Below are 14,387 nucleotides of genomic sequence, written 5' to 3'. Positions count from 1 at the left end.
AACATGCCTCTCCCGCCTCCCCAGGTGGAGGCTTCCCAGCTGCACCCTCAGCGCTCCAGGCGCCCGGAAAAGGGTTCTTCCACTGTGGCCATGCTGCAACGTCTCGCCCGGCAGGGTGGAGCCCGTCCGCTCATTTGACCCCGCGATCGCCAGTAGCTACCGAACTCTCAAAATGGCGGTCGACCTGGCAAGAGCGGGCCCAGCATAAAGAAATGGCCCGGTCACTGCTTGACTCCACCACCGTAGTCCTCCACGACCTTGAAGATTCTAGAGGAGCCGCGGGAGTCTCCGACCCCCGATGGGGAATGACTGCCATGATCGCCCGTGGAGTGACGAAACTGTATCCGCGGGACGTCGGCGCTCCCATGCTGGCGCCAGCCTCACTTTGAATTACTAGAATCCTGCAGACCTCAGTTCCGGTGAAAGCACAGTGTGACCCGGTAGGAAAAATTGTTGCACCCCCTCCCCTTTTTCACTGATAGTTCAAACCACCGATCCTTTCCTTTGCCCTTTTAACGGAACTTTGGACTGCCTCCCCCTCTTTTACATTTTCTAGAGAAAACAAAACATTAACCACTACATTAGCATAGCAGTTGACACCAGAACTGTTTTCAAATTTAAAACCAACAACATCTTCAACAAAATCCTTTTTGTTTCTGCTGTGACCCTGCTACAGCACAGGCATTGTCCCCAGCAGTAATTCTGCGATGCCGGTAAGAATAGCTCTGGTGCCTACTGGACTCACTCACCCCCGCGGCGCCCCACGCCGTTATTTGCTGGGCGGCAACTTACTAGACATCACTTTCGTGCCATCTAGATTTCAGCGCGTTCTGCTGCCTTGTAACTATTCGCACAACAGACCGCTACTGACAAGAATATTTCATTATTGGTGCTGTCAATTTCAATAAATCTATTGGATAATTCAAAAGAAATTGCCACGGTCTCTTCGTTGTTTAAATGTTTTTACTGTTTTTGTTTTGTTGTATATATTTATATGTTATTAAAGTTTTATATTCCTACTACTTTGTTGGAGTGCTACATATTTTTAATGTGACACATAATTGTAAAAACTTTGATGTACCAAGAGTCATTCCTGGAATCTTCCGCTTCAGGCTCGGTCCCCTCCCCAATCACAATACAGGATGGTTTTCAGATAGTAGGAACGCGTGTGGTGTGATGGATCTCATCGGGTGTGGGCCTTGATCTACTATAACTCCTTTGAAGAGGGGTGATTCTTTACAGCTGGGGCCATAAACTACATCTGCAGGGCTAGCTGATAGCCTGGACAATCGGACACAGAGGAAGAGGAGTGTCAGAGGGTGCGGTAGTGAATAGGGCGAAAGGGAGGTGTCGGGCGGGCACAGAGTGTGATTTTCAGGGAAGAGCAGCGCAGATGGGGGGAGGTTTATTGCCCATGCATAAGACAGAGAGCGGGGGTGACCAGTGCCTGGGGAAGATGCTTGCGAGGGTGAGGAGCCATGCTACGAATCGACAGCGTGCAGAGAGTGGGTCTGGTCAAGACATCTAAAATGGCTGCCGTGCACCACAAAAGTGTGGCATTTCAAAAAAGGCAAGATGGCGCAAACAATGTTTTTCAACACTTCCTCATTTCCTTCGAATCGAACGTTAACAGACGTTGGGGCATATTACCAAAGTTAAGCGATATTTATCGCTAACGATGCTTACCAACGAATTTTTTACCGCTAAGCATCGTCAGAAATTATCGAAGATAAACCTTGCTATTATCAAGGTTTATCGCAAATGCGATAACAAACGGCCGCAATGCATCAATATCGCTAAAAACTCAGCGATATTCATGCATTACCGAGCTAATGCTCTTAGCCATGTTATCCACCTCCCATTGGATAACATGGCTAAGAACTGCTCAGGGCAGGTGTTACTTTTTGGAGATATTCGCGCTTAGCGCGAATATCTCCAAAAGGAGATAGATATCTTGCATGTTGTAATGCAAGTTATTGTGGTATATGGAACTCATACCATAATCTCTCAGGAAAGCAGAAACTGATCCTTTTGGGACCGCCTAAAAAGGCCTAGGGGGTGAGGAGTACTCTACTTTGCCCCCTTTTCACGTTCCGAACTATTTTATTTTACTCTCTTCTGTAATTACACAAAATAGCAGCGATAAGATGCATCGGAGACACAGTGAGAGAAAGGAGGCCGGAGATGAAGAAGAGATGTCAAATACACATTGGAGATAATATAGTGGCAGAAGGGAAGTAAATATGAGTAAACTTACCATGTAACATAAAAATGTTGCACTCTATACTATAAGTCTCATTTTATACTACAATCACTTCGCTACAACCTCATAAATTAAAAATAAAAATGAATAATGTCTCAAACAATTTTTGATTTCTAAATATAAATTTATTCTTCAGAATTTTCTAAATTTGAAAGAACTAGTAACATGTCCTCATCAGCAATGTCCTCATGAAAAGTCTGCAATGATGATTCTTGTAACTCTATGGTCTCCAAACATTCGATAAATTCGCCATCAAGAGATTGATCAAAAAAATCATTCAAGTCATCTCCTCCTTGTGACAATATTTCATTATTGGTGCTGTCAATTTCAATCAATGTAGTGGAATCATTCAAGTCATCTCCTCGTGACAATATTTCATTATTGGTGCTCTCAATTTCAATCAATGTAGTGGAATCATTCAAGTCATCTCCTCCTTGTGACAATATTTCATTATTGGTGCTGTCCATTTCAATCAATCAAATGGAATCATACAAGTCATCTCCTCCTTGTGACAATATTTCATTATTGGTGCTCTCAATTTCAATCAATGTAGTGGAATCATTCAAGTCATCTCCTTGTGCCAATATTTCATTATTGGTGCTGTCCATTTCAATCAATCTAATGGAATCATACAAGTCATCTCCTCCTTGTGACAATATTTCATTATTGGTGCTCTCAATTTCAATCAATGTAGTGGACAATTCAAAAGAAATTGCCACGGTCTCTTCATTGTGAGCCATTTTATTTTGAAATTGCTTGCTGTAAATTGCAGAAAAAAATAATCACTTTCATTTATCGTTTTTAGTAATACATAATATAAAACTAACTTTATCAAGTATTTAGTATAACAGAAGGACTGCAAATAAATAACAGAAAACATTTTTCAAATTATCTTCAAGTGTACAACATAGTTCCCCTTACAAATTAACAACTCACCTTTTTAAAAGTAGGAGAAGTGTTAGTACTGTGTAAATCAAACACCAGAAATTCACCACCAAAAATTCCTCACAAATGTACCTCAGACAGTAGTATCACAAAATGGCTGTGGTTTCCTCTCATTTGAAATATATACATAACCAATTAACTTTCATCACACACAAATACAAAACCAAACTAACATTTTAATTGGTTCTAAATTTCAACACTTTCAAATGTGTTTTCCCCATGCAATTTTCCATAGGACATTTACATACGTCTACAGCCTGAATGGCTGAACGGAATTACACCAAACTTGGCAAAATGGTACATCAAACCTAAGAGGTCAGGAAGGATCTACTATGCCCCCTTATGGTCATTTCCCCCTTCGCTTTGGCCTCCTCTTGTCTCTCAATCCTACCGAGAGACAAGATGGCGGCCGCTACGGACTGTTTGGAATGTTGACAGACGCCGGAGAACCAATCAGCTTCGCAAAGCTCCGTAAATTGAAAAGTACGCGAAGCGGAGCGCTGTTACAGATATATATCTTTTTTTGAACGTTAATTTCTCAAAATCCACTGGAGCACATATATTGAGACCTAGCAAAGGCACATCGGGCTACCAGTCCCTAATATTTTGCCAAGTTTCGTGCAAATCCATTCAGCCGTTCGATTATTATTATTTTTTTTTTTTTGCCCCGCGGGGCCCTTTTAAAACCTCCACATCAAACGTAGGGGGTCAGCGAGGATCTACTATTCCCCCTTATGGTCATTTGCCCCTTCGCTTTGGCCTCCTCTTGTCTCTCGATCCTACCGAGAGACAAGATGGCGGCCGCTACGGACTGTTTGGAATGTTGACAGACGCCGGAGAACCAATCAGCTTCGCTTCACAAAGCTCCGTTGCGCGAAAAGTACGCGTCCTGGAGCGCTGCCCGGTCCGCTGTTACAGATATATATCTTTTTTTAAACGTTAATTTCTCAAAATCCACTGTAGCACATATATTGAGACCTACAAAAGGCACATCGGGCTACCAGTCCCTACAATTTTGCCAAGTTTCGTGCAAATCCATTCAGCCGTTCGGGCTAAAAGTGAGGCCAACCGCCCTACGGAAAACTCAATGTTAAAAACACGTTTTGGGACCCCCCTTTTTTCTCAGCCCCCCCTTGACGAACCCCCCCCAAATTTTCAAGGGCTGCTCAGAAACAAAATGTGCCATTTTCCTGAAAATTTCAGCCAATTCCGTCCACAAACGCCAAAGTTATTAGACATAGAATTTTCAAAAAACCCATAGAGAAAAAATCCTAACTATATATACCTACTGGCTACCGCCAGTAGGTAATATATATATATATATATATTTTCACTGAAAAAACCATAGGTTTCAGCCCCGTTATAGTTAGGAATTAGCATTTAAAAAACCTTAGAAATTCACTGAAAAAACCATAGGTTTCACACATGTTATAGTTAGCTGGACATTTCACTCATACAAAACCATTGAAATTTTCCCTTTATAGTTAGTTCAGCTAACTATAACTCGCGCGCCCGCAATGCACTGCTGATGACGTCACATATTACATCACTCATGACATGGTCATTGACATCACCCATGACATCACTGATGACATCTCAAATGACATCACTGATGACATCACTGATGATATCATCCTTGGGAAAGAGTGGCAAACCTCCTCTCAGTGTAATATAACCCTTGATACACACATTCAAAAATAGAAACTAAAAATGTCAAAATAATGGAGATACCAATACCAGTTAGAACAACCTATTCAGTAATTCCAAAATCTACATACACATCCATTCATTCACCAACAGTTCTATATCGTCACTCATATATGTACTCACTCATCATATGTACTCATACACCTATACATCCTGTTACACACCAACACTCATACATAGAGTTACTCACACACATACTCACATATGCAAATAAACTATCAAACATCTATTTACTTGCATATACAGCTATACATACACCACTACACTTACTTCTACAGAAATGTGCACAAACTTACTCTCTTAAACAATCACTTATAGAACACATACTTATTTATACAGGAACTCTTCCAATCTCTCACTCTCATATATACTCACTTATATACATCAATTTTCCCCTATACTAGTTTAAAACATATGTAGTTACTCATAAAGACACTATTGAGACAGTCATTCACTCACTAACACACACATACACACATTCACCCACCCATACAGTCCTGCAGACATGCTGTGTTCAAAACACATGCAAACAGCGAGTCACTCATTCATGTATCTATGCGCTAAGTAATATCCCCCACCGAACCATACAGACACTCAGACACTCATACTGATACTCAAAAAAACAACTAATTATCCATATTCACACTCATGTAGCTACTCACCAAGCCATGCAGTCACTTATAGACAAAGTGAGACACTGATATAGATATTTACATATTTAAACATTACTCGCTAATACATGTATTCACTAAGATACACTTAATAAGTCAGTTATGCATTCTTTTTTTAAAATTTTTTTATTGAAGCCAAGGTTTGTCAGACATAGACATTTACACAAAGGAGCATTACATCGTAGCAAAAAAGCAGAGCAACAAAACACGATCATATTATACATTTCATCAGGAAGAGTTGATTAGGTACAAAAGTGCAAAGATCCCATAAAAAAATGCCCCCTGTAAACATTCACACAATAAATAGACAAATAAACAATTGACGAGGTCTAAACTCTCATTCCCGCCCTCCACCAAACAGACTGGTCACTGCATCCTCTCCCTCTGTTTTAATCAAAACTCGAACCCCATGTTTTATCAAATTTATTAAGTCCCCCATTTCTGGCTGCAAAGGTATATTCACTTTTCTTTACCCTTATCATCTTAAGCCCCCATTCCAATGCTGACGGAATTGAGTCGGAACGCCAATTTTGAAGGACCAGTGATCTTGTAATCGCCATAGCTATGTACAGATATCTAATCACTGAGTCTTCAAAATGGAGATCATGGTCAAGGCCAAATAGAATTAACCTATCATTTACTTCCAACTGTCATTTACATTCTTTTTCGAGATACATAAATACCTCGTCCCAGTACACCATAATCTTTGGACAGGGGGGCATGAAATGTGACCAATTAGCAACTGGAAAATTCAAACATCGGAAACATTGGGAAGACTGATTGGGGTACATTTTAGCCAGGGCAGCTGGGGTTCGGTACAACAGCCATTTACTAAAGAATAACATCCTGCGCCAGTTTGCCCCTCTTAAGGAGCTGAAATTCAACCTGTTAATAGTGGTCCAGATATAGGGGGAGATTTTACAGTTTTCCTGTTCTGACCATTTCCTTAAAGCTTTAGCTTCAACATCAACCCCCCTTAGCGAGGTCAATATTTCTTCCAGGCACCGGGTTTCCTGTCTGATACTTTAACTAGAAGATCCTCCACCAACTGATTCTGAACCAAGAACAAATTAGTACTGGTTTCAACAAGATATTTAAATAACATACCATAAGAATTCATTAAGATAAAATCATTAGTCAATAATTGGCGCACATCTACTATAGACACCCAGTTACCGTCCCGCATAAAATCAGAGATTTTAACAAACCCCGCTTCCGCCCATTTTACGGCCAGATATCTGGGTTGTCTAACACCTGTGAAAGGGAGAATTTCTTCTAACAGGGAAGCAGAGTTGATTGCAGGCATGGAATATTTTTTAAAGAATGCCTGCCTTCTTTTGAAAAGCCATAGCAAGCTGTTATAGCGGACCAGTTTTGGAGATCTAAACATTAACAGGGGAGAGTGAGTTTGGCTATCCTGACACACAAGATTAATAAAAAAGGTAATAAAAAATGTATTTGTGGTGCGGGCTTAAACCTCGATAAATATTGTGCAAAATACGCATCATAGTAGCTTTTAAGATTGGGAAGTGCTAAGCCACCCTGATCCAAGTCTTCATATAAAGTGCTAAGGGCGAGGCGTGGAACTTTCTTTGCCCATACAAAGACTGTAAAATTGACTCGACCTGAGAAAAAAAGGAATTTGATAAAGTGCACGGAATTGAAGCAAACAAAAAATTGAATTACGGTAAAACAGACATCTTTATCAGAGCCACTTGTCCCATAATAGACAATGGAAGTAAATTCCATCGGGAGAACAACCCTTTAACTTTCTTTATTAGGGGATCAAAGTTTAATTTATATAAATCATCAATTAGATTTGAGAGGAATATTCCCAAATATCTCTTTGGAATAGAATTATCAGAGCCCCGAATATCGGGGTGTAGATTAATAGTGTCACTCCCACATAGAATAACCTCCATCTTGACCTTGTTAATGCGGTATCCCCCTAAAGCTTCAAAGTCCTCAAACAGCTTGAGGACCTTGAATTGCAGCACAACTGAGGTCTTAATTAAAAGCATGATGTCATCAGCATACAGCTTTATTTTGGGCATTGCTGAAATTGGAGGACGAATAGCGACACAATTACGGATGGCTGTTGCTAAGGGTTCAATAAAGAACGTGAATAGCACTGGTGATAAAGGGCAACCTTGCCTCGTGCCTCGCTTCATTTTGATAGATCCTACCACTTCCGAATTGATGATTATATTGGTCATCGCATTCGCATATAGGCTCTGAATTAAAAGTATCAATGACCTTGGGATGTTAAAAGAGTGTAAGATTAAAAATAAAGTCTCCCAGACCACCAGGTCAAAGGCCTTTTCTGCATCTAATAATAAAATGAGAGCCGGAATCTTCTGACCCTCAAAGTAATCCAGGGCTTCTGCAAGAAAGTGGGTGTTTGTGGCCAATTGTCTTCCAACTAAAAACCCATTCTGGTCGGAGTGGATTAACTGTTCTGTGAATGTATTGAACCTACAAGATAAATGTTTTGTGACTATTTTGTAGTCCGAGTTCAGCAGCGTAATCGGACGATAAGAGCTAGGATCCATCTTATCCTTACCTTTCTTTGGGAAACTTACAATGTTCCCCTGCCTAAAAGATTCCGGAACAGGCCCTCCTTTTTATAAAGAATCAATCAGGATTAAAAAAAAATCTGAAAGTGCTCCAAAAAAGACCTTAAAAAATTCTACGGGTAGTCCATCTGGACCACAGGCCTTGCCATTCGCCAAGCCTTTTACAACTTCCTCCAGTTCTGACAAGGAGAAAGGGCTCGCCATAGATTGATTATCTATTTCAGACAGGGTTGAGGATGGGTTTTCTGGTAGGAATTTAGCAAGCAGTTGGTCATTAACCCTTTGTGATTTACCATAGATAGAGTCATAATGTGCCATCATGATGTCCCCTATTCTCCCTGGGTCTTCTGTGGGTGCTGCCTTTAGAGGGCATTTTAATGCTTTATTTTAATTTGCTGCGGCCTGCTCTTTGGCCTGCCACGCCAATAGCCTACCAGTGAAATTACTCTCTTCATAAACCTTCTGTTGAAAGCGTTGAAAAAAGATCTCATTTTGGATGTTATAGGCAGAGCAGAGCTCACGTTTGGCCCGATCAAGAAGTGTTTTATTAGAAGCAGTAGGAACTTTCAAAAATATCTCGTTGAGAGTATGGATCTTATCTTCGAGCTCTAACTTCTCCAGCCTAGCCTTCTTGGACATGGCTGCGTCTTTACCTATTAATCGCCCCCGCACGAATGCTTTAAGTGAATCCCAAACTATATGTGGTGCAGCAGACATAGTGTTCTGATTCAAAAATTGTCTAATCTCCAAATCCATGGACTTTACATAGTCTTTATCATTTAAGTACTGCTTATTAAAAGCCCACCGTTTTGGGAGTCTCATCCTTCCCCAAGATGGTTTTCCCATGTCAGCATTGCGTGGTGTGAGAATGCATTAAAAAATAATTTTTGTTGCAAGAACTTTAATCCCTGGGAGATCAAAAAAAAAAATCAATACGGGAGGAAGAGCAGAATTGACCAGATCCACACGTGTATTTCCTTTGAGATGGAAACGCTAAACGCCATGGATCATATAAGTTCAGTACAGACTCATAATTTTTCAAAACTTTAAAAGATCTGGGCTTTGTCTGCCTCTTCCCCTGTACTGTGGAGTCTAGCAGTGGATACATCAAAATATTGAAATCCCCTCCTAAAATTAAATCCCCCGGGACCCTGATCAGTGCTAGAAAAAGTTCCTCATAGGGTTTCATGTTGTCCTCTACAGGTGCATAAAAACTCACAAATGTGAGAGGGCAAGGTTTTGATCTAAACGAAGAAGGCCCAACACCACCTCCCAGATGGATCGCTACCAGAGTTAATATACTCTGCTTGTAGATTTTTATTAATTAAAATGGCAGTCCCTCTATGGGATGCCAAAGAGGATGAGAACCCCCTATAACCTTTCCATGATCTGAACATAGAAAATTCTGGGACCTTAATGGTCGCAATATGGGTTTCCTGTAGAAGAATTACCCCAGGGTTTTCTGTTTTTACCCACGCTTAAATAGCATGCATCTTTCTCTTATTGTTGAGCCCGTTAACATTAAACGAGACAACCTTTAAATTTGACATTTTAGCCATATATAAACAATAGTGGCTTTTCTGGCGAGATTAATAGAGCAAAAAGACAAAAAACAATTGAATATGGACAAACAACCGGCTTCATTTTTTCCCCTTTGCAAACCCCCCCACCCGCCGAGAAGTGGACTTCCCCCCCTCCACCACACCTTCCACTTTCCCCACCACCAACTCAATTCGGGTGTCATGTTACTACACCCTGGTGAACTTTGCTACCGTCACCCCAGCAATGTAAATCACAATTTCTCTTCTGCGTCTTATGACAGACCATCATAATTTAATCTAGTCAGCCTACTCAGCCTGCTCAACTTAATATTAAATCTCTCCCTAGCTATACACTGGACTATGTTCGACCATTTAAGAGACTCTGCTGGACTCGAGAGTCGACTTGATCCTTCTAATACATCGGCGGACGGCCATGACCTTAGACTGCGTTATTCAATCACCCCTAATCGATCAGTTCAGGATGAATTATCTGATCTGGGACACTCGATTAGGGAACCATATCAACGTTGTCGGGCCCGGCATCTTTAATAAAAGGTTTGAGACTTAAGGCTAATTACTTGCCTTGCCACCATCACATTTAGACATTTCTATCGTTAGATACTGGAGAAATGCACTCCAGAAACCCATGAGCTTCGTCTACGTCTGTAAACATAAAAAACTTGCCCTTAACCAGGACTCTTAGCTTGGATTGCTGGGCGATGGACGCTTGTCCCCTTTTGCCTTAAATAATTGCAGCATTTTTACAAACTCTTTCCTGCGGCGAGCCGCAGCCGCTGACATGTCAGAGAAAATATGACATTTTATAGTCTTGTTAACAGAAAATTTACTCTGTTGTATAGCTTTTGTTAACACTGCTTCCTTTACTCGAAAGTCAGAGAAATTAATCAAGATCATACGTGGAAGTGTCGAGTTGGGGAATGGATGTGCCGGGACACGATGAGCTCTTGTAATCATGAGATCCCCTTGAAAGTCCGGCATAACCTTTTGCTTGATGGAGGAATTCACCCAACACAAAGTCTGAGAGCCTTCCACCCCCTCGGGCACTCAAACTAAGTGAAGATTAGACCTCCGGGAATAGTTTTCCAATTCTTCCACCTTGGATTCCAGTATCTGTTTACCTTTCGCCGCTGTTTTGACCTATTTCCTGACACCGGACAACTGATCCTCTAAAACCGAGATTCTTTCCTCAGCCTCTTGAAGTTTAATAGGAAGACTCCCCATTGTGTTCTCGATTTTTTCCAAACGCAGACTGAGGGCGGCCAGTTCTACCTTCTGTGCCTTATTCAAGTCACGGACTTCCTCCAGAATCAGATTGCTCATTTGAAAGGTCCCAGCTGTCTCTGCCCCTTAGATCAAAGCTAGTCTCGGAACTTAAATTGGTCTGCAGATAGAGCAAAGCCGTCGGAGAGATTATACCAGAGGGAGAACCTCTCACACCAACCTCTTCAGCCTCCTCCAAGTGATGGAGGGGAATCTGAGCCCCAGCTCTCGAGCCCGGCTCATGATTCTTCAAAAGAGCCGCTTGTTGGACGCTAACTTACTCCTTCCCTAAATTAGATAAATCGGCAACAGGAACACCAATCCGAATAATAGGGATATTAGGGATAGTAGAGATTTCTTTATTGCCAACATTCAGGCTACTTGGAATCTGTAAACCAGGAGAGGCCGAGATGGCCGGATAACTTGTTTTTAGTAATGGACCTTGGGGCTCTTGAGATACTTGTACGATTTTAGAATTCTCTGGTCTCAGCACCTCCGCTCCATTATCGGTAGTCCTCTGTGCACTTAACTGAGGGGTGGAAAGGCTATGAAGGCTAATAGAGGAGGTCTGACCTGAAGGTAAGGTAGGTAGAGTAGGCAGCGTAGGTTTTTTTTTTTAAAAGAGCAAACTGCTTAACCTCCTTCTGAGGCATCTCTTTCATCTGCGCCCCTGGATCACAGGCGCCTTCCTGCACACTGTTCTGGGAGTGTGGGGAGATAGCAGTAGTTTTAAGACCTGACCTTGAGCTTTCACCGGGGCATGCTCCTGATAATACGAATTGTTGAGTGATTGTTATTGGGCTCCCTTCTTCTAGCTCCCCCTCTTAGCTTTCAACTGAGGTGTCATGCGAGTGCGAGGTTGGGCGTTTTCTATTGCCGCTAGGTGCGCTCCCTTCTTGGCCTCCCTGGCCTCTCTCACTTCTTTCGCCAACAGACGGCGGGCTTTAGCTTTGGCGAGACAAGTACTCTTCATCATCTCAGGGGGGTCAGACATAACGCTTATTCTTTACCAAAGGAGATACACAGGAGGAAATTCTGCTTTAAATGTCTTTAAATGTCTTTTGTCATCTCCTGAGACTCCTCAAAATCTGTAATTCAAGTACGATACACTATGCATCAGCAACAAGAAAAAGGGAATTTTCTCCCCCCGGCTCCTCTTCACTTTGCCTTTAGCCCTTCACCCCCTCTTACTTTGATTTCCAGTTGATCTTAGGCCGCCTGGGGAGGTCATGAGAGGTCAGGGAAGCTCTTATTTCCACTTATTTCTGCTTCACTGGGTTTCACTGAGCTGCATGTCTCTTTGTATTCGAAATACGGGTCTCAATGCCTCTGCTTCGAACCCTCTGTGTCTCAGTAATACCAGATGCGCTGTCGCGCTGTCGCAGTATCTCGCATTTATATTAGCACAAGCCTCTCACAAAAGTCAGAGCCCCATCAGTACCTTTTCTCGAAGATCATCTCTCCTCACGCTACCTCTCCAAAAACGTTTTTAATTTTTAAAGGTTTAATTTCCGAGGTTTTTTTTTGCAGATTGAAACAGACAGACACCTCCACTGCAGAAAAAAAAACCTCACTTCTCCTCCACCAGATCGACACCGACTAAATCCAGGAGATATCGGTCTCTTCTCAAATTTGCCTCAATTACCACAGTTCGAGCAAAATAAAATATGAGCAGCATTCATAGGAATCGTTTGTGCGTCAAGCAGCAGTCGCAGCCTCTCTCCCCTCCCTTACCGGCTGATTCCTGGCAGAGCATGGCGCTTCAAGACATCCGAGCGCTGCAAAATCCCAAATGAGCCTTAATCGGAAAAGAAATCCATCGCCGAGCAGGGAGGGAACATTCTGTTTGATGTAGCCGCTCAGGCCCGTTCAGATCCAGGCTCCGTCAAGGAAACCGGAGATCAAAAAACGCAAGGACGCTAGCCTCTCACACGGCCGCCAAACAGCGATCCGCCATTGCAGGGGGGCGGGGCACAGTTCACCTCTGGCTAAGTGGCATGGTGCGCCGCAGCCATCAACCTTGCGCCACAGCCTTATGCATCAATTTTTACAACAAAAAATACAGACACTTTTTTACCCATTTATTCTTCCATCGACCTTTAGGTATACATATATAAAAAATATTTATTTTTCAGAAAGACACACATTCACTGGATGATATCATCAGTGATGTCATCAGTGATGTCATTTGAGATGTCATCAGTGATGTCATGAGTGATGTCACTGACCATGTCTTGAGTGATGTAATATGTGACGTCATCAGCAGTGCATTGCCGGCGTGCGAGTTATAGTTAGCTGAACTAACTATAACGGGGAATTTTAATGGTTTTGTATGAGTGAAATGTCCAGCTAACTATAACATGTGTGAAACCTATGGTTTTTTCAGTGAATTTCCAAGATTTTTTAAATGCTAATTCCTAATTATAACGTGGCAGAAACCTAAGGTTTTTTCAGTGAATATATATATACATATATATTCACTGAAAAAACCATAGGTTTCAGGCCTTATATAGTTAGGAATTAGCATTAAAAAAAACCTTTGAAATTCACTGAAAAAACCATAGGTTTCAGGCCTTATATGGTTAGGAATTAGCATTTAAAAAAACCTTTGAAATTCACTGAAAAAACCATAGGTTTCAGGAGTTATATAGTTAGGAATTAGCTTTTACAAAACCTTTGAAATTCACTCAAAAAACTATAAGTTGTAGTGGTGTTATAGTTAGCTGGACATTTTACTCATACAAAACCATTGAAATTGCTCCTATATAGTTAGTTGTACTAAGTATATATCGCGCACCCGCAATCCACTGCTGATGATGTCACATATTAGATCATTCATGACATGGTCAGTGACATCACTGATGACATCTCAAATGACATCACTGATGACATCACAGATGACATCATCCAGTGAATGTGGTTTGCTTCGTTATTTAAATATGCATTATATATATAGCAATTTGCATTGAAGAATGAGTGGATATATATAAATAAATATTTGGATGGAGGATTTAGTAGCAGTGTAATTGACTGTTTACTTGACCAATTTATAATGTCTCACTAAATATAGTGGATAGTGACTAAACTGTGTGAATATCTGTATCACTTTGTCAGTTGTTGTGTAAACTGATTCTACAGTTGGTTACTAGCTATGTGAAAGTCTATATTAGTTATTGATTAGTTAACTGAGTATTTGTATGGGAGTGTGAAAGTGTGTGTGGTTCGGTGGAGGGTGTGTGACTGTCCAAAGATGTGTGAATAGTTTATTCAGTAGATATATGAGGTTAAAACTACATGTTCTAACAGTTTGGGTGAGGGAATCTCTTTATGGGTGTGGTGATGAGCAAATATATTTCTCAAAGGTACAGGTCCAACAAACTAGAAAAATAAAAGGCAGTATATG

The sequence above is a fragment of the Lissotriton helveticus genome, chromosome 4_1 (assembly GCF_964261635.1).
Source record: "Lissotriton helveticus chromosome 4_1, aLisHel1.1, whole genome shotgun sequence".
Classification (NCBI taxonomy): domain Eukaryota; kingdom Metazoa; phylum Chordata; class Amphibia; order Caudata; family Salamandridae; genus Lissotriton; species Lissotriton helveticus.
The sequence above is the reverse complement of the archived record's forward strand: the minus strand, read 5'-3'. Positions refer to the sequence as shown.